The 18,065-nt window shown below is 43.2% G+C and overlaps 1 protein-coding gene across 3 annotated transcripts in view; it reads right to left on the bottom strand.

Moving 5' to 3' along the window:
- The window catches only part of FLRT2 (fibronectin leucine rich transmembrane protein 2), a 104,361-nt gene extending 89,481 nt beyond the window's left edge, over positions 1-14,880 (bottom strand). Inside the window, exon 1 of one of the 3 annotated variants that reach the window (XM_055288534.2) lies at positions 14,522-14,880. The gene's annotated coding sequence lies outside the window, so the exon portion shown is untranslated. Of the gene's footprint in view, positions 1-11,804; positions 12,802-14,521 lie in introns of those variants that run through there. The other 2 variants (XM_063645517.1, XM_063645516.1) reach the window with 2 other exon arrangements.
- Between the last annotated feature and the right edge of the window lie 3,185 nt (positions 14,881-18,065).

Below are 18,065 nucleotides of genomic sequence, written 5' to 3' on the forward strand. Positions count from 1 at the left end.
CCAGTATTAAGGGGTAGTGTCTGATCAAAAATCATCTCAGGCGTTTTTTCACATGTTTCCCACTGGCTTGGAAAGTATTCCCAACATGCAGACAGCCCAGATGAAACCAACGCTAGGAAGGGGCATATCAAACTATGCTCTATCCTCTTCTACTCTTTTCGGCCACTGAAAAGTTTCGTTGAAAAAAAGGGGAGGAGGGGATTGGAGTGTGTTTAATGTGTGTTTGTAAATACATCACTTGTATGCAAGTCAACTTTGTCCATCAAATGAAAACCTACCGTGAAACTTAGCAAAATATAGTTAGAATTTTCTTTTGGCCAACAAGAAGAACCTAAAGTTCAACTTCCTGTAACCATCAACACATTAAACCTATAAATTTAGAATTTATCGTAACCTTCCCAAGCTTTGTGCTGCACTCAATGTGCAAATCATGAAGACTAAGGGTGGATCCTGTTTTGTGGAGCCAAATTAAGGCGTTGTGTTTTCTAGTCTTCTTTTCCCTTCTCTGGAGAGCCCTAGGTCCTCAGAGGCCTCTATCAGGAAATAATGGGACTAGGATGAACTAAACAAAACGGTAACAAGCAAAAAATAAAGAAGAGAGCAAATGCACAAAATTTCACAAGACCTTTGCTTTGCTCTTGTTAATTATGCCAAGACAGATACACAAAGTTAATGCTATGAGTTAAATTTCTCATTCTGTGGAAAACCACATCTGTGTGAACATCTACTTAACCGACACTTTTACTCAGTGCCAAGAAAGGCATATCATCAAGTGAAATTATTATTCTTTAAACAGACCTATCCAGTGTGGCATATGAATTGCCTCATGTGTGGTTTGGAAAGCTTGCTGCTGATCAAGGTTGGGTTAACCAGCCAATATTTGTCTGACAAACCTGCTCAGAGTAAGGCAGAAAGGTGGTGGTTGTATTTCCCCCTCCATTGGGCAATCAATGTATGGGAATAAAAAAGTACTTCTGAGGAAGCAGTCCTTCTCACTGGATTATGAAGATCTTCTTGTGTTCCAGGTCTGGTCAGTGCTGTTCCATTTACTGACTCAATTACACTTTTGCAGAATGTGGTACCCTGGGCAACTCTGTTAGCACCACGGACATGAAATGAATGGGCCAACGTTCCTAAAGTCTAATGAGAGAGATAGACATGTAAGCAGACACATTTTATAATACAACATAAACAGGGAACCAATCAAGGTTCAAACAAAACTCTGTAGAAGCCCAGAGAAAGGAGTGACCGGGAGGGAAAGTGTCATCCACGTGCCTCTTAATGGAAGAGTTTGCCAAATGGAGAGTATGCAATAATGTTCTAGGTAAATGGTAAACAGCATGGGAAAGGCAAAGTATCAAGAGGGCCATGCCTCACCATGTTTGGCATGAGGGTACAGGGAATGGGTGCTAAACAATGAGGTCTGAGGAGTGGTTTGAGATCTGGATTGTCACAGATCTCGCATGGCATGATAACAAGTTTTGATGGGCTTTATCCAGAGGTATAGGTTTCTAAAGGAATATGATGTGATTTCTTTCTTTTTTTTTTTTTTTTTTAGAAAATTAACTCGGGACACCAAGAACAGTACAATGGATTAGGGGATACTGATGGTGGGGAGAACAGACAGGAGACTGCCGCTACCAATAGAGTAGCCAGCCCTGATATCTGGCCTCTCTGAAGGTACTTTTCTAGCAGATGGAGTTAAATTGAGCAATATTTTCTATGTGGCAAAACACACAGAAAAACTTTCAGAAAGTCACAAGTGACTACAAGTCAGACAACTATAAAAAGCACTGATTCTCCAGGTCAGAAAAAAAATTCTAAAAACTATCTAGCTCAGTGATTTCCAGTAATGGGAGCTTTCAAGAACTCACATTCCCAGGTTTCATCACAGACTTAACACATCAGGATCTCCACCAAAACAGGATCCACCTTAGTCTTCATGATTTGCACACTGAGTACAGCAAAGGGCATGAGAAGGTTACAATAAACTCTAAGCTTACAGAGTTAAATGTGTTGATGGTTACAGGAAGTTGGACTTTAGGTTTTTCTTCTTGGCCCAGGAATCTGCATTTCTAACCAGCTCCTTCGGTTAATTCAGGTAGATAGGTCAAGTTTAGAAAAGACTGACTATAGGCCAACCTATCAGATTTCTCTGTGAGCAGGGACAAAGTCTTGTCTGAAAGAGTATCCCAAGGGCCTAGCACAAAATTTAGCATGGTGCCTGGCACACAGTGAGGATTCAATCTTTGTCAAATCCTCAGTTACAAGCTCGTGACTCAAACGGATGTCTGCGTGGCATTCCTTCGGGACTCAGAGATTATTAGAATCGAGTTTTAAATTCCATTGCTGTCAGCACCACTGGACTTGTTCTTTACCTATTTGAGTACAAAACTACATTTTAAAACCATTTCCCAAAGAATTTTAATCTCTCTTACATTTCCTAAAGTAGCAAAACAAGGTCTTTTTGTTTTATGCTGGGTTGAACGTTGGTTCAGAAGCTACTTACTAAGATGTTAACAGCTTACAAAATACACTCTAGTGCCTGCTTCTCTCAGGTCCAATTTGATTAATTGTATGTGTATATTACATTATATATTATGTGATCTTAACAGAAAAAGCCTATGTATTTCCTAGCTTGGAGGTCTGGGGCATGCCTAACATCTTGTTAAATATAGCTTTCCTACATCAATAAATTTACAGATTCATAGTGTTGAAAAAAACAGGGGCAAATCTCAAATGTTGAGTGGAACACAGAAATTATACTATACATACATGCAATTATAATGATAAATGAAAAATAACCCCGGTATCATGTATTTTTACAGGGACATCTGAGCACTGCTATTTGTTCAGAGGTATCTGCAGTAGAAGCAGTAAGAAGTTCCTTTACTTAATGGAAAATTATCTTCTGAAAGAAATAGTTCAACACTGAACTCATAGTCCAAAAGTATCATTCTGATTCTAATGTCCACAGCAAGGTATAACCATTCTGTAAGGATAGAATAAGTCTTAAGCAAGCATAACGATAATTTACATGCTAATCTTCTACAATAAAATATTTTCATGACTCTGCCAAGAGTCATGTATAAAGTGAACTGTGTGAGGAAAGTTGTTAAAATTTATTTTGATAAAAATCTTTGTACTTTGGCAAAGACATGACCATGGCTCACTGAGCTCAGTGTCATAGTCTAGACGTGGAACTCCTTGGAAGCTGCAGGCACTGGTGTCATTGGTAGAAGGACACATGGCTGTGAGGTAGAAGGCATGGGGGTGGGTATAAACCCATTAATTGCCATAAAGGCTATGCTTTCAATGAACGAATAAAGTCCAAGTTAGGACCCAGTTCATTCCCCAAACTGAGACAAGTCAGCAGACTGTAATGGTAACACAATGAAATCATTATCATTTTGGAGACAGAAGGACCTACAGTAGGCATTCATTAGGCCTCTACTATGTGCCAGAACAGGTAGACATTTTAAAGAATTATCTCAATCCTAAAATTAATAGCTCTAGGAGTAGAAAGTATTTTCCTCCATTTTCCACTTGAAAAGACAAAGAGTAAAAGACATTTAAAAATTTGGCCAAGTTCACAAAATTAACAAGTCACAGAGCTAGCACTAGAGCCCAGGACGGTCCATCTACAAATGAAGAGCTCTTTTCACTAACACTATGCGTTTCTGGCACACTTAGTGTTGACTGCACTCCCTTCAATCTTATATAAAACTGCAACGCAATTAGGTTTTGTGTCTACCTCTCTGCTCACCAGCCTAGCTGGTCTCAAGTGGAGGGATCATGCCTTACCTACTTTTGGCCTGTCCCATCTTACTCTATGCCCAGTTCATGATTAGTGCTAAAAATAATCTCCTGAAAGAATGAACAAGCTTTCTTCATTTGGTGAAACCTCCATAAGAATATTTCCTTCATGAAGATCAAGCCAGTCAGACTTAAATATATTTTCTGATTGCATTTTGTACTTTTCTTCATTTACAGTTTCCCTAAGACTTATTTGGAAAAGAAAATCACCAATTAAAAACTATTTGGGTTATATCATTATTTTTATCATATTAAGGACATATGGGCTAAACTGGCACCACCTAGCTTCAGGGTATAACCGTACTTCCTCCCCATAGTACATAAGCCTTATATTTGTTGGTGCATTTCAGATATATAAACACATACTAACTCCCCACTTATATACCTACAGATGATTCTCATTTTATTAGTAGACCTCTTTAAAGTAGTAGCAAATATTTTCTCTCTTCAAATATTATATCATTCAACACTACCAGTACAAAAGGTATTCAGATTAATTTTGCCAAACTATGCAAGTAATTTTTCATGTTAAAATACAGTTCTGTGGCCACATACTTTACAATGTACTGCTAAAGTACTAGTCAACTTTAAAAAAAAAAAACATTAAAAAAGCAAGTGTCAGAACTCCGACAATAGCAAATCATAGATTGAAAAGAATGTTGTTGGATACAGACTTCATACCTCAAATCACTGAAAGAAATATTCATTTTGGCCAAGAATCAGGATCCAACCACATATTTTATAAATATAGATTTCACCAAGGCATTTGTTTTCTGAAGCCTTCAACTATGCAACACAAAAACAATTAAGAATTAACCTTTACAAAGGCCTAAATGTAAACAATTTAGCAAAGAGAAATAAACATGCTCACTCTTGGAACATTTAAAATTAAGTGTCTCAGATTTGACAATAGTAAAAACAGAACTGAACAAAACATGCAGAAATACACTGTAAAGAACTGTTCCACAGGGTTTAATGACACTAACATCAAAATAAAGCCAAGCTTTGGAATACACTTTGGCTTCATAATAAATTGTCTTTCTATTCACTGGTAATGGGTTGAGGAGGTTTGCCAAACTACTAAAATGACTCTTTTGCACTAGCTTGCCTTGTTTTGCAAAACAAAATTTTAAAAAATCATTGTATTTCTATTGGTGTGTGTTTGCAAAAGGTAACCTGGATAGTTAAACTGTAAATCCAGTCAAAAAGAGAAACAACCTCCTTTCAGAAAACACTGATGATTTATTTTTCCAAAAAAAATCCTCAAAATTCTCTTTCCAAAATCAAGTTTGACCCTCGAACTCAACTCACCCTAATTATCCTTTATCCTTAAAATGGATACTTTCATCAAAATAGCGCAAACTCATTAAAGGAGATAATCCATTATTAACTGAATGGAAGAAATGATGCAGGGACTACCAGACAGTGTATTTGTTAGACAATATCCCTTGAACCCATAAGAGTGAAAGCTCCTGAAAGGCAGGACTCTGTCTTGGTTACCATCTTATTTATATAAAACCTAGTCTATCACAGCACGAGACAGGCATGCAGTGATAAATGTTACCAATTTGAATAATGCCTCTTTATAGGAATATAACACTGTATTGTTATCAAGGTATTTTCACACACATTAATCTTATGTGACCTCTCAACAACTCTGTTGAACTCTGCAGAGAGGAAATTAAGTCTCCAGGAGATTAAGTAGTTCATACAAGGCTGAATATAGAAAGAAGTATGCTGACATGAGAATGTAGATTTTCTTTTCTTTCCCCCAAAGCAATCTCATTTATTTCTCACTCCCCACCACAGTCAAGGTGCCAAATACCTACATCATAGGATGATACTCATTCAGAACAGGCAAACTTGTCATCTAATCTAATGCTGAAGAGTGAAATGCTATTATTTTAAATCTAAATATTTCTAGGCTTGTGTTTTTTTTTTACTTTTCTAACTAAAACAACTCTCATCATTTTGTGTGGTTTCATAAAGAATGGAACTTCTCAATTCTATCTGCAGAATTCTACATCTATATGATAAAATGTAAAATGCCCAGCCTTAGTAGCCCTTAACTTCTTTCTGGCTCCAGTTACCCAGTCAGAAGTGAGGCAGGTAGGACTTTCCTGTATAAATTCAGAGGCAGTTGTGAGAAATAAATGAAATCCTGGATGTGAGAACTGGAAAATGTAAGGGCCCGGAGTGATGAGGGTGGATACGAATGCGCTCTCAAAATCAATCTTAAAAAGAGATTCCCGGAACCTCTATGGCCCATATGCACGCAAACAAACCTCTTACGTCCACTTTGTCTATTAGATATGATGAATATTACAATTCCTTGCATTATTTCCTTTGTCTAAGTACTTGAGTCCAATTTTGGGAGCAAAGTGGGAGAGGAAATCATTACAGAGGTTGTTTAGATGCTGGATTCTGATGAAAGTGACATGTAGAGGCAGCTGGGGCTAAGAGTGACACCAGCATGTGAACCTATTTCAGGACTGATATGCGTCTAATGTTTTCCATTCAGCCATATGACCTCTGTTGACTTCAATGGACAGTATATTTGTGAACCAATTTTAGGAGCCACTGTTCTTTTGCTCCCTGCTGAAGGTGGTTTCAATAGTTCTGAGGCCTAATATCATCTATAAACTTTGGGACCTGATATTTTTTCAGTGGGTTTAAATCCAAAAGCCCTCAGGTTCTTAAGGGGTTCAGATGGAAGATTCTTTTATCTGTGTCTTGAAAGCTCTAATAAATAGAACTGAAATATAACAGTATGACATGTGAACTGAAGGGAACAGAAGACCTTTTTCCAAGTTTCTTGCACATTCCCTTAAAAGCAACCTGAGAACAAAGTGGGGGGAAAAACTGCTCAGTTCTAATGAGCATCCAATGGTTAGTAGCTCCAAAGAGTTATTTTGTGAATGCTTCAAAAATGGCTGAGGTCTTTAACCATTAAACTGCCAGAAAAAGTATTTCCTTATTAAGTATCAGTAGAATAACTGTTTGATAATCATCAACGTGCCCTTTTGACTTTCCAAATTATGTAAGAATATTTTCTTTGACCTTCCCTGATTAACAGATCCGGATGTAACAATGACGCTGCTTTGTTTGGGTGACTCAAGGCACATGGCACTGCACTTTTGAAGGAACACATCCTACATTAAATTAAGTTAGAGGTGGTATTTGAAAAATAAATAAATAACGGAGTTCCAATTCACTGCAAATGGTACAGGAGGCCAGTAAGTGGGAAGCTTGCGAGAGAAGGACTTCTTTTAGAAAGATGTTTTACAGAACTTTTTCTGCATCATTAACTCTTCTGGAATCCTGAACACGACATGATGAATTTCCCTGAAAAAGTAGCTACTGTTTAATTTTGAATCACTTCAAAGAGCCACAGTAGAAGGAATCAAAGAAAACCAAAAACACCAGTAGATGTGAAATTCGCGAAGAAAAAAAAAAAACATGAAGGTTCTAACAGATTTTGACCATGTACTCAAAATACCACTGATTATTTTACTAGTACAGTGTTTTACTGTTCCATGAGACTGAAATAAGTCTCTGTATTCATCAGAACACAGGATATTTTTATTACAATATTTGTGTCATAGCCTTTAAAAAAGGAACATACTTAAAACCTTGAAAAGAATCTCTGTGTTAAAATGGTTCTCGATGTGTGTGTGTGTATGTGTGTGTGTGTGTGTGTTTTACTATAAACAGATACGTAATTGGAGGTCCTTTATTACTGAAAGGAGTAAAAGTATACTGATACTTCAATTCGCGACATGTAGTTTTAGAAGAAAGATATAATTGCACAAAAGCAATCTGGAGAGTAGAAAAGGTAAGAAAGTTGTCTGAAGTAAGATAATGGTTGTTTAACTTTAATAATAATAATAGCTAGTCTTAAAAAAGTCTTTTGTGTAAAAATTGCCCAAGGGAAAAGAAAGAAAACCTCCTAAAAATTCCATATCCCCAAATACCACTATATCAAAAAGCATCTGGAAAATGTCAGATAATGGTATCTACCCACCTAAGAAATTCAGTAAACTTTGTCTTCAATTAGCGTTTGAAATAATCGGCTAAACTTGAAATTTCTATCTGAAAACCCTCACAAGACAAACCTGGATTAGGAATCAGATTTTTAAAGTCTCCTTAAAAGGACCATCTGTTTATAAATACTCTTCTCACACTCTTTGATCTGTACCATAAGTTCACAGTAGAAGCACAGATGAATTTAAAGACATATACACACAGCTACCATGAAGTCTAGTTACCACATACATATTCTGAGCTCGTCTGTTATGTAAGCACTTAGGAGCAATAAAATTTCACTTACATTCAGCAGCATTGTGAGTCCCAAAACAACAGTCAGCCTGACTGTACAATCCCTTCATTGGCAGTGGATAGCTCTGGTGTTTTATTTATGTTGATTACATCGTCAATGCTATATGGAATAACCATTTAGTTGCCTCTCTATTAGTCCATAACATTTTTATTACTGTAATTAAATGTCCTTATCCATATTGAACTCTGTATTAGAAAAATCAAATTAGGTAAACGGAAATATCCAGAAAGAACTACAGAACTGTTGGGATTCATCCCCAGCACCCCCGACATCATCTTCAGACTTTGATGAGAAGGAAAAAAAAAACAATGAGAATTCACTTCTCACAGATAGAGGTCACTAATGGACTGAATTTGAATCACTGTAGCAGAAACCACGAAGTTATTAAAGTAATCTAGTGAAAAAGGAACTCGAATTGAAATTAAAGATATCAAAAGATGATTATCCAGAAAAGTCTGACCTGAATACAAATATTACATCACCTTGACCTCTTTTGAATCTTCTAAACAGAGAGCAAAACCAAAAGCCGCTCGGCACCCTTGCTGTTTTTTAACTTCAGACGCTTCAGATCCCAGAAGCAGGAATTCTTCCTTGTAAAGTACAAAGCTCAAGAGTCAAACTAGATCAGATGTTCACACTGGGTCTCTACAGAATAAAGCTTCTGGACTTGAACATACTTGAGCCTTTCTTAAAACCACAGCTTCAAACTGGGAAAATATAAAGTTGTCTAAATCCTAAATCAAACTCTCCAGCAGGCCAGAATATAAATGTAACGGGCATCAGAGAAGGTTCAAATTAGATCCAGCCGGTCAAAGTCAAACCTGTATATGATCACGTCATCTGAAATCTAACATACAGGAGAAGCCAGGACTGCTTTGGGGACTCCAGGGTAGCCCAGCATGGTGTCATTTGGGAATCTACTTTCTTCTGCTAAAAGCATCCCCTGGAATTTCTAAAACTGCAATGAAACTACTGAAGTGTTAAGACATGGGCTTTAAAAAAAAAAAAAAAAAAACAGCATTCCTTCCATGCTAGCTTTGTAATAGGTTCTGCTACAGTACAGCTAGCCCAATTCTTTTTACAATTTCTTGTATCTACTGGCAGAGACATGGAATAATGTTTGAAATTTCATCTTCCAACCTCCTCCAGTCAAAGATATTTGCAACTCAACATGACAGTATGGTGTTGCACTGTCTTCAGTGATTATTAAAAATCCCTAAATGGTTTAACCCTATCCTGTTTCAGGCTTTCAAGGAGGGGAGGAAGAGAAGTAGTATTCTCAGGCGCAATAACGCTGTGGAGAAAGAAGCAACTTTTCATGGTACGCGTATTACCCACAGATTGATTCTCTGCTAATATGGTGGCTGGTGGCCTGCCCGTCATAAGTAGCTGGCCCATGTTGTTCAGTAATGAAAACAAATAAGAACCTAGTTCTAACACTTTAAATACGGACCTAAAATTTTACATTCACACTGAACAACCTAATATATCCCTGGACAAATGCCAATCTGCATTCTATTTACCTCGAAATGTTTTTTTTTTGCGGGGGGGAGGTGGGGCTTTTCATTGGATATTTATTAAGGTCATACCGGTTAAGTCTACAGACAATATCGGTCCGATATGGAAGCTAGCCTTCATATTAGCTTTTGGTTGTGAGAAGTTAGACATAATAAATTTAGCAGTAAGTCTGTGAGCGAGTGGACATGCTCCAAAGCGCCCTGAAACCCTGTGTGATTAAAGAGCCTCCCAGCTGAGTGGGGAGCAATAACTCCCATTTAGAAGAGGCTTTGCATAGCAAATGCAGCATGTAAAGAAATGTAATCAGCACTTGCACTCTTGAGCGAGCGTTTACACGGATTTGTGCCTTGCACTTGGTTAGCTAACTGTAAGCTTTACAAGAAATTCTCTTACTAAAATTAATCAAAAGCTCTTGAAGACTGATTCCCATTCACAGGAGAAGATAGGATGAGTTTCCAGGCGAATAAATAATGATCATAATAAAGACAGCAGCAGCAAACGCTGAGCTGCTTTGAAACTAAAAACTCAGTTGGGGGAAAGGGGGCGTCGGGGAGTTGGGGCTGGAATCTTTTTGCTTTTGGAGTGAGCTGCAGCTATTTTCTTAGCCTAAGTAAGGCTGCCGTTCGGGAAACGTGACCGTCTTCTCTCCGCTGCCGCCGCCTCAATGCGCACACGCGGCCACTCAATACCTTAGGACCACTGCGCGTCAGGCCACCGAGAAAAATTCCGCCTCTCTGCAACACCACTAACCCCCTCCCCCAAACACAGGCACACACACAAACACACATACGGACAGTCGTGGCAAATTCACATCACCAATAGCTAACACGTTTCACCTCACCCCTGAATGAAAATGTAACTTCTAAAGTTCCTATTTGATGATGCCAGAAGGTGAAGGGAGGGAAGGAGGATTCCAGGGATGTCAAAAAGGGAAAAGATATTTTTTCCTCTTTGCTTGCAATATTTCACCCCTGAAATTTGCTGTCCAGCTAAACGAAGCAGGCGAATAGGGAGTGGGCTCAAATCATTTTTAAAAAATGCTAAACGGGTAAGAGTGTGAAGGGGGGAGCGCGAGGTAAGTGAAATCCATGAACCACTTCTCTGGACTGAAGAATTTGAATCACTAAAAGCCCCAGGATTCACATTCCAAATTTCCAAAGAGCTACAAGATAGGCACCAGCTGGGGCTGAGGGTTCTCATCCACTCCTGAGGGGATTTGCCTCTCAGCACAGCTGCCCCTCTAACGTGACTAGTGATCCGCCAGCGCTCGGTGCTCATCCCCGGGATCTTAAACTTCGCCTCGTTCTTACTTTCTGCCAGACCCGCGAGGGCCAAGAAAGGCTCTGGGAGGAAGCGGGAGCGCAGCGGCGGAGCATGGAAGAAGAGGGTTGGGGGCGCGCGTTACCTGCAAAGGTTCTCGAGGTCTCCTTCCAGCCCTGGTGGTAATCCCGCTCAGCGCCGCGCCCTCCCCCAGATCCAAACTTTTGCTGGGTCCTCCGGGTGGCGGCGGCGGCGGCGGCGGCGGTTGCTGGAGCCAAGCCCTGTCGCCCGCAGCGTCGGGGCGCGGGGGTGCGGAGGCCGGGGCCTCAGAGCGGCGCGCGCCTCCCCGCAGCGGGCCGGGGCCGGGGCGCCCAGCTCGCCTCGCTTGCTCTCGCCTGCGTCCCCTACGGAGCTGCGGCATCGTCTTCCCCCGTCCTCCGCCACCTCCGCCTCCAGGGTTCGGGCATGCCACTTTCTCTTGGCTCCGGCCGCCGCGGCCCCCGCCTTCTCTCCTCCTCCGCCTCCCCCTCTCCGCTTCGCCAAGCCAACGAACCCCAAAAGAAGTACAGTGAGCGGGGAAGGCGGCGGAAAGCTGCCCCGCGGCGCCGGAGCTCCTCGGATTTGGAGGATCCCGGGACTCGGCGGGAGAACTAGGCGGGCTCTCCTCTGACGCGTGTGTGCGGACAGCTCGGAGACGGGAGTGCGGCGCTGCGCGGGGGCGAGCGCAGGGCTCGCTCCAAGTGCTGCGCCCTCCCGGCGTAGGTCTGGAGGCTGCTCAGACCACACTACTGCCTCAATCCGACGCGGCCGGGCTAATGTAGGCGCCGCGGCCCCCACCCCCACCCCTCCTGACACCCCCAGATATGTTTACAGTAATGAATTCGCGGGATCGCCTCCGCAGCTCCCGCGCTCCTCCTCTCCCTCCGTCCCTCGCACTCTGGCGCGCTCCGCTTCTGGAGCCCTCTTTCTCTCCCTCCCTCATTCCCTCCCTCTCTCCCGGAGTCCCTCCTACTTTTCTGGTTTAAAGAATGCTTGGGAGGCGCGGCTGCTACCCAGCGATTTCCAAGAGGCAAAGTCAGACTTGGCTTTTAACCCTGTCCTCTCTGAAAAGAGTTGCAGAGCGCCTAGCTAACCCGGCAGATGCACCCTGACCTTCTCTCTATCTACCTGGCACATGCCGTCCCTACTACCAGCCCTTAGGGATAATGTCACCATCTGAACCCTGAAAGGAGATTTTCCCCATACCTGCTTAATGGTGTACTGCCAAGAGGGAGGATCTATTACTTAGACACTGAGAAATGATCGAAATGTGAGATTAGAGGGTAAAATACAGCAAACCTCTCAACCAAAATGGCGTTATTTCAAATGCAGGCAACCTTGGTGATGTGCTCCCCACTCCTCACCCCATCACTAGTTCCCTCATCCTGGACCACCTTAAATGACTTTAACTGGGGGAGTAATCCAAAATTTAATAGCATTAATTTAAACACTCCCACTTTCTTCCTTCACCCTGACTGCTTCTGGCAAGAGCGTTGTTAAATTTCCCCATAGATTGCAGCGGACAAAGAGAGATTCAGCCTAAAGATTAGGAAACAGTCTTGACAGCTAAGAAGCCTGATTTCTGTACAGGCAACGTTTCCACTTCGCAATCTCTTTCCAAAGGTTAAAGGGTAATGTAAAACAAACAAACAACAACAACAAAATACTAGGTGCACGTCTCTAGGAAGGAGGAGATGTTTTTGGTTTTCTCATCTTATTTCGTGCTGCTCCTCCTGCCTCCAGTAAGTTGCTGTCATGTTGTAACAAGTCCGGTGAGGCTGAATCTGAACAGAAGAGGGAGAACGAGCCCGCGCCAAGAGCTACGCCGAGACGCGCCGTCGGTGGGGCCACGCGAGATGCAACCGGAGAGTTTAAAACTAGCCCAGGACCAACCCCCCAGGGATCCGCTCAACTCCCCCGGCAGAAGAGTTTAACTGGGGCGGTGGCCGCCACAGGCTGAGGATGATTTCCGGACGCGCCCCAGGCACGACCGCTCTCCTCGTCGTCAGTTCAAAGCCTGAGTGACTTGGCACCACTTCCTCAATTGTTTTTTATTTCCTTCGCATCCCTGTTGTGTCTACCGCCTTCACGTATTTGAGAGCCTAAATCATGTTAAGACGACTTAGAGAAACGCCCGATTTGCCTCCCAAACCACGCAAGGATCCACCCAGACGCACGGCCGCGCGGAGACGCACGCTGGCACACGCGCTCACACACGCGCGCACACACACGCGCACACTACCCGGTTCGTGCGCGCGGGTCGCTGTTCCTGTTGCATTATGCAAAGGTGGCTAGGAAAGCGCGTTGACTTATATTTACATAGCCCATCTCCCCACAGTGTGTGACTAATACGTATCCCGGGGAGGAGGGGGCGCGGCTGGGGGTGCTAATCGGAAGGGAACAGACAGTGAGTGCCATCTTGCTGGGAGGTTCCGAAGCAAAGCGCCAACGACGACAGTAGCGGTGGCCTCAGCTCCACCAGTAACTGCCGCTGGCAGGAGCACCACACGCTCTAGGAGTTTCCCGGGTATCAAGTATGGGTCCAGCCCGTCCCAGTCATCCTCTTCCCCTATGGCTTCATTCCCGTTGTCAGTACCCCGACCTCAACTTGCAACCTTGATCTTGGGCTTGATTACAAATGACGAAAGACCGCGGCAGCCCTCAAAATGCGGGAGCGAGCCCGGTACTGGTCAGCGCGGCGGAGGGATCTTTCCAGGAGGCCCCAAGCCCCCAAGCCTGTGCAGAGACTTGGTAACAGCTGGCAAGGCCCTGCTCCAGCCACCCTCGCTGGCTCCTTGCCCCTGCATTCAGCGCCTGGGGGCGTTATTCGCCCTCTCCCTGCGTCCCACGCACGCGGCTCAAGGAACTCGATCCCGATTCCGCCTCCTGTGCTCCCTGAGCCTTCGCCACCTCCGCAGGCGCTCAAGAAAGGCGCGATGGCCCCAGCTCAGTGCCCGCCATCCCGAAGAGGACAAGCAGGGCTGGAAGGGACTTGGTTTTGGAAAAAGCATCCGCCCCCCCAACTCCAAGGAAAAGGAATTAGTATCCACCGCATCTGTTTAACTGCTAATCGATCCCAGATTACAGGCAGGTAGCAGGCTGGTGTCTTTAGATACAACAGCTTGATAATAACGCTGGTGACATTAACAACAGCTTGTGGAGGGGAGAGGGTTGTTACTGGTGAAAGTTAAGAGATTCAATCTAGGGAAGTAGGAGACTGAACTCTGACAAGGTTAGGGGCACTGAGAACCCCAATTTAGCATCGATGCATCTACCAGGCAAGAAAATTTGCGTTTTGACCCAGAACTCAGTCATGAAGCTCCTTAGAGGAGGTGGATTCGACAAGCAGACAGATGTCCCCAAAGTCGAGAGAGAGCTAAGATGCCTATTTTCTCTCCAGGTGAAAGACAAAGCCTAGAACACCCCACTTAAGATGACCACCCCCAGCTCTTTCAAAAAAAAAATCCCCCGAAGAGACAGCGTGGTGCCAGCGTAGCAGCAGCTCAGCAGGTTACTGGAAACTTCACCTGGCACCGCAGCCCCTTTTACCTGACGGCTGCGTCTTCTCCTTGCAATGGGCTCATCCGAATCCGACAGGGTCAGGGAGGTGGAAAGGGAAGACGCTGGCGCGGCAGCGGCGGGGCTCCCGGGGCATGGTATTGTTTTAGGGGTCGCCGCCGAGGTCCCTCCTGCCCATCGTTGAGAACTGCCACCCTGATCCCAGGGCTCGGTGGACACGGCTGCGGGAGCGGAGATGCCGCCTCGCCGCCGCTGGGCACCCGGGACGAAAGACCAGAGGCGCACCTCGGAAGGGAGTAGCGCAGCGCCTTGGCGCGGAGATTTGAGGGCACTGATGATATCTCGAGCGCTCGTTCCTCCGCGGTGACAATGGATAACGCCAAACGCCCAAGTGACGGCGACAGGTTTCGAACGTACAACTAACTACAAGGTACCCAGCCTGAGACAGTATGCTGCTTTTCCCCTCCTCCTCCTCTCCCTCCTACCAGGGAGGGAACTAACTTAACCCTGTGTGCGCCTGACACTCCCTAGAGAAGTTGGGATCGACTAGGAAACCGCAGGCAGCGGCTCCCGGGGGCGAGAGCTTTGTTCACGTGCGTTTCCAGTGGGTGTGTTGCTGTCTAGGGGCACTCGCGTGGCAAGACGCCCGTGGCTGGCTTCCAGCGCCCAGATTCAAGGATGGGAAGGAGCCCTAGCGTTTCATCCGGACCAGACCCAGCCCTCGGAGTCTATTTTTTGCCTCCAGTTACCGGATTTATTGAAGTTGCCAGCGAAGTTGGTTTTATTCCTTTACTTCTCTGCTCTCCGCCCCCGTCCACATCCCCCAACCCTGTATTATTTCCTGTCCTAGCTGCGCTTTAAAGATTCGCAATTCTTCACTCGTTCTAGCTACAGATTTTTACTGTGTTCCGTGTGCGAGACGAATTGTGGAGGGCACCCACCCACCCATGCCGAGTGTAAATGAAACCGCAAGAAAAGCTGCCTCCCACTCACCCATCCAGTGTCCAAGTAAGCCTAATGACACACATTCACATAACTAAGAAGACACCGGAAGATAAGGGTGCGGAGGACGGAGTTTGATGTGTGAATGGGAAATGGAGAGGGAGGGGAGAGCGCGCGCGAGAGAGACAGAGCGAGCCTGAGCCTTAGAATGGAATAAACGGGAAACACACACAAGAATGACGATGCAAAAATGTATCTAAGTCCCAACATTGACAGCAGCGGGTCAGCTTTAAGCGCCTACATTTTGATCCGCGAAATTTCCCAGCTTTTTTGGAGGCGGTTAGATAGAGAATACAGGAGCCTCTGCTTTGGCCGCCCAAATGCTTTGCATTTTGTAAACAGCTTTGACTAAGTGCTCTGGACTTCCAAGAAGTTAACTGGAGTGAAAGGCGAGTCATATTGTGAATGCGGAATGGAAGCTTAGACAAGAAAAAACTGTCAGCAGAGCGCCTCTGCTGTCACCGTTATGCCCAAATGAGCCAGGACGTCGCTCAGAGCGCAAACTGAGATCCACACACGGACATCTTCAACTGAATCCTTCTTCTGTCTCCATTCCGGACTGAGGAAAGAAAGAAAGAAATATGGAGCCTTTATAGAGCATTCAGAGGCTACACACATGGATCTTGCTGAAACGGAGTTATTTAAAAACGGAGAAAGTGTGTTTTCCCATGAGATAGATGTTATAATTTCTCTCTGAAACACACCCAAGTCTATGGGTGTCAATAATAGCCATTTCAAATGCCTCTCTGAGCCTTGCCAGCCCCAGAAGAGGCTGTGGGAATGCTGCTTCCAGCTTCCCCTGTGCAGAACTCCGTTGTAAATCCTTCTGAGTTTCCAAGGTGGCAGCAGAGCATAGGGATAGCTCCTCAAGCTCCAGCATCAACAAGGAAGATCACATTTTAGAACAAATACTCATCTACCTGCATTTAAACATCCATTTTCGTATGTAAGTGTACATAAGTATCCGCAGGAGGTTCTTCCTTTGAAATCTTGATCCAAGAAAGCAGCATAATTATTTCATCTTTAAGAACACATTTTAAAAAGGCAAAGCAGGATCTTTAAAGCAACAAAGGTTTTGCTTTCTGATTTATACTGCTAGAAAATGAATGAGATTGAAAATGGGGGAGGGGGTTGTTGCAGATGTACAGAATTCATATTTTAAATTATTGCTCTTTCTAAACCATGAGCAAACCATGTTATGAGTATGTGCCACCTATTAAAAGCTATTGGTTGCAGCTATTGTAATCAGGACAAGGAAAATTAAGTAAGGAAAAATATCACGCCAAAGTACAAGCAGAATCGTTGTAACAAATTTCTTATGCACATGACCTATGAGTCAGCTTTAGAAATGTGTGATGATGGGGCCAGAGGAAGCAAACGAATAGGAAATGTGGCTCAGGGACTCCAAAGAGCAATAATTTTGCAGACTTACAAAACTATAACAATTAGGTTACTTTATTTTTATTAGGAAACACTGATCCATAAGAGAAGTGGGTGAAAGAAAAACAAAAAGCAAATCTGCAAGCTTCAAAAAACAGAGGGTCAGCCCACTATTCTTAAGACTTCTGTCCTCAATAGTTTTCCTTTCAATTGAAATTGATTGTCATCTCAAATTCTTTAATCCCCCACCCCCATGTTTCTTATATCATTCCCCATTTATACACACATATGTACATTGGCCTTTCTTTTCTAATACTTTGAGAAAGTAAAAATAAAACAGTATAAGATCATGATTTCAGCTCAGTTTTGATCTTGGGTAAATTCAACTCTGAGGTGCCTCTTCATTTATAAAATGGACATTAAAAAAATCCCTCTTCTGCCAGCCTTATAACATTGTCCCACCATGAGTCAGCATATGTGAAAGTGCTTTAGAAATTTGACTTGTTGTTACTACTGATGATATTATCATTACATCACACCATATCAGCCTTCAAAATATTGACAAATTATATTAGTGTAAACATTGTCAGTTTCCCCGATGTTATCATCTTACATTACCTTAGAACATTTATCAAAACTAAGAAACCAGCTACATTGCTATTAACTAAACCTTAAACTTTATTCATATTTCATCAGTTTTTCCACTAAGTCTTTTTCCTATTTCAGGATCTCACCTAGGATACCACAATGCCTTTAAATATCCTATCTCTTGTATTCTGTATAGTTCTTCAGTCTTTTCTTGTTTTGTATGATCCTGTAAGTTTTGAGAAGTGATTGTCAGGTATTTTGTAGGATATCTATCACTTTTGGTTCATCTAAAGTTTTCTCATGATTAGACTCTAGCTATAGTTCTTGGTAAAAAGTATCAGAGGTGGAATGCCTTACTGGTCACATCATGTCAGCTGGCACATGATATCAGCATGATGCCACTGATGATATTAACATTCTCCACGATATTTCATACCAGGGTTCTCTACTATAAAGTTATTTGCCCTTTCAATACTCTGTTCTTTGAAAGTGAGTCACTAAATGTGGCCCACCCTCATGAATTTAGAATTTTTAAATGAGCAAAATAAGCATTTATGACTTGTAAACATCTCAAATATCGAATTTACTCAGGAATAATCTCTCA

This window comes from Symphalangus syndactylus, chromosome 8 (genome assembly GCF_028878055.3).
Source record: "Symphalangus syndactylus isolate Jambi chromosome 8, NHGRI_mSymSyn1-v2.1_pri, whole genome shotgun sequence".
In the NCBI taxonomy this organism is placed as follows: Eukaryota; Metazoa; Chordata; class Mammalia; order Primates; family Hylobatidae; genus Symphalangus; species Symphalangus syndactylus.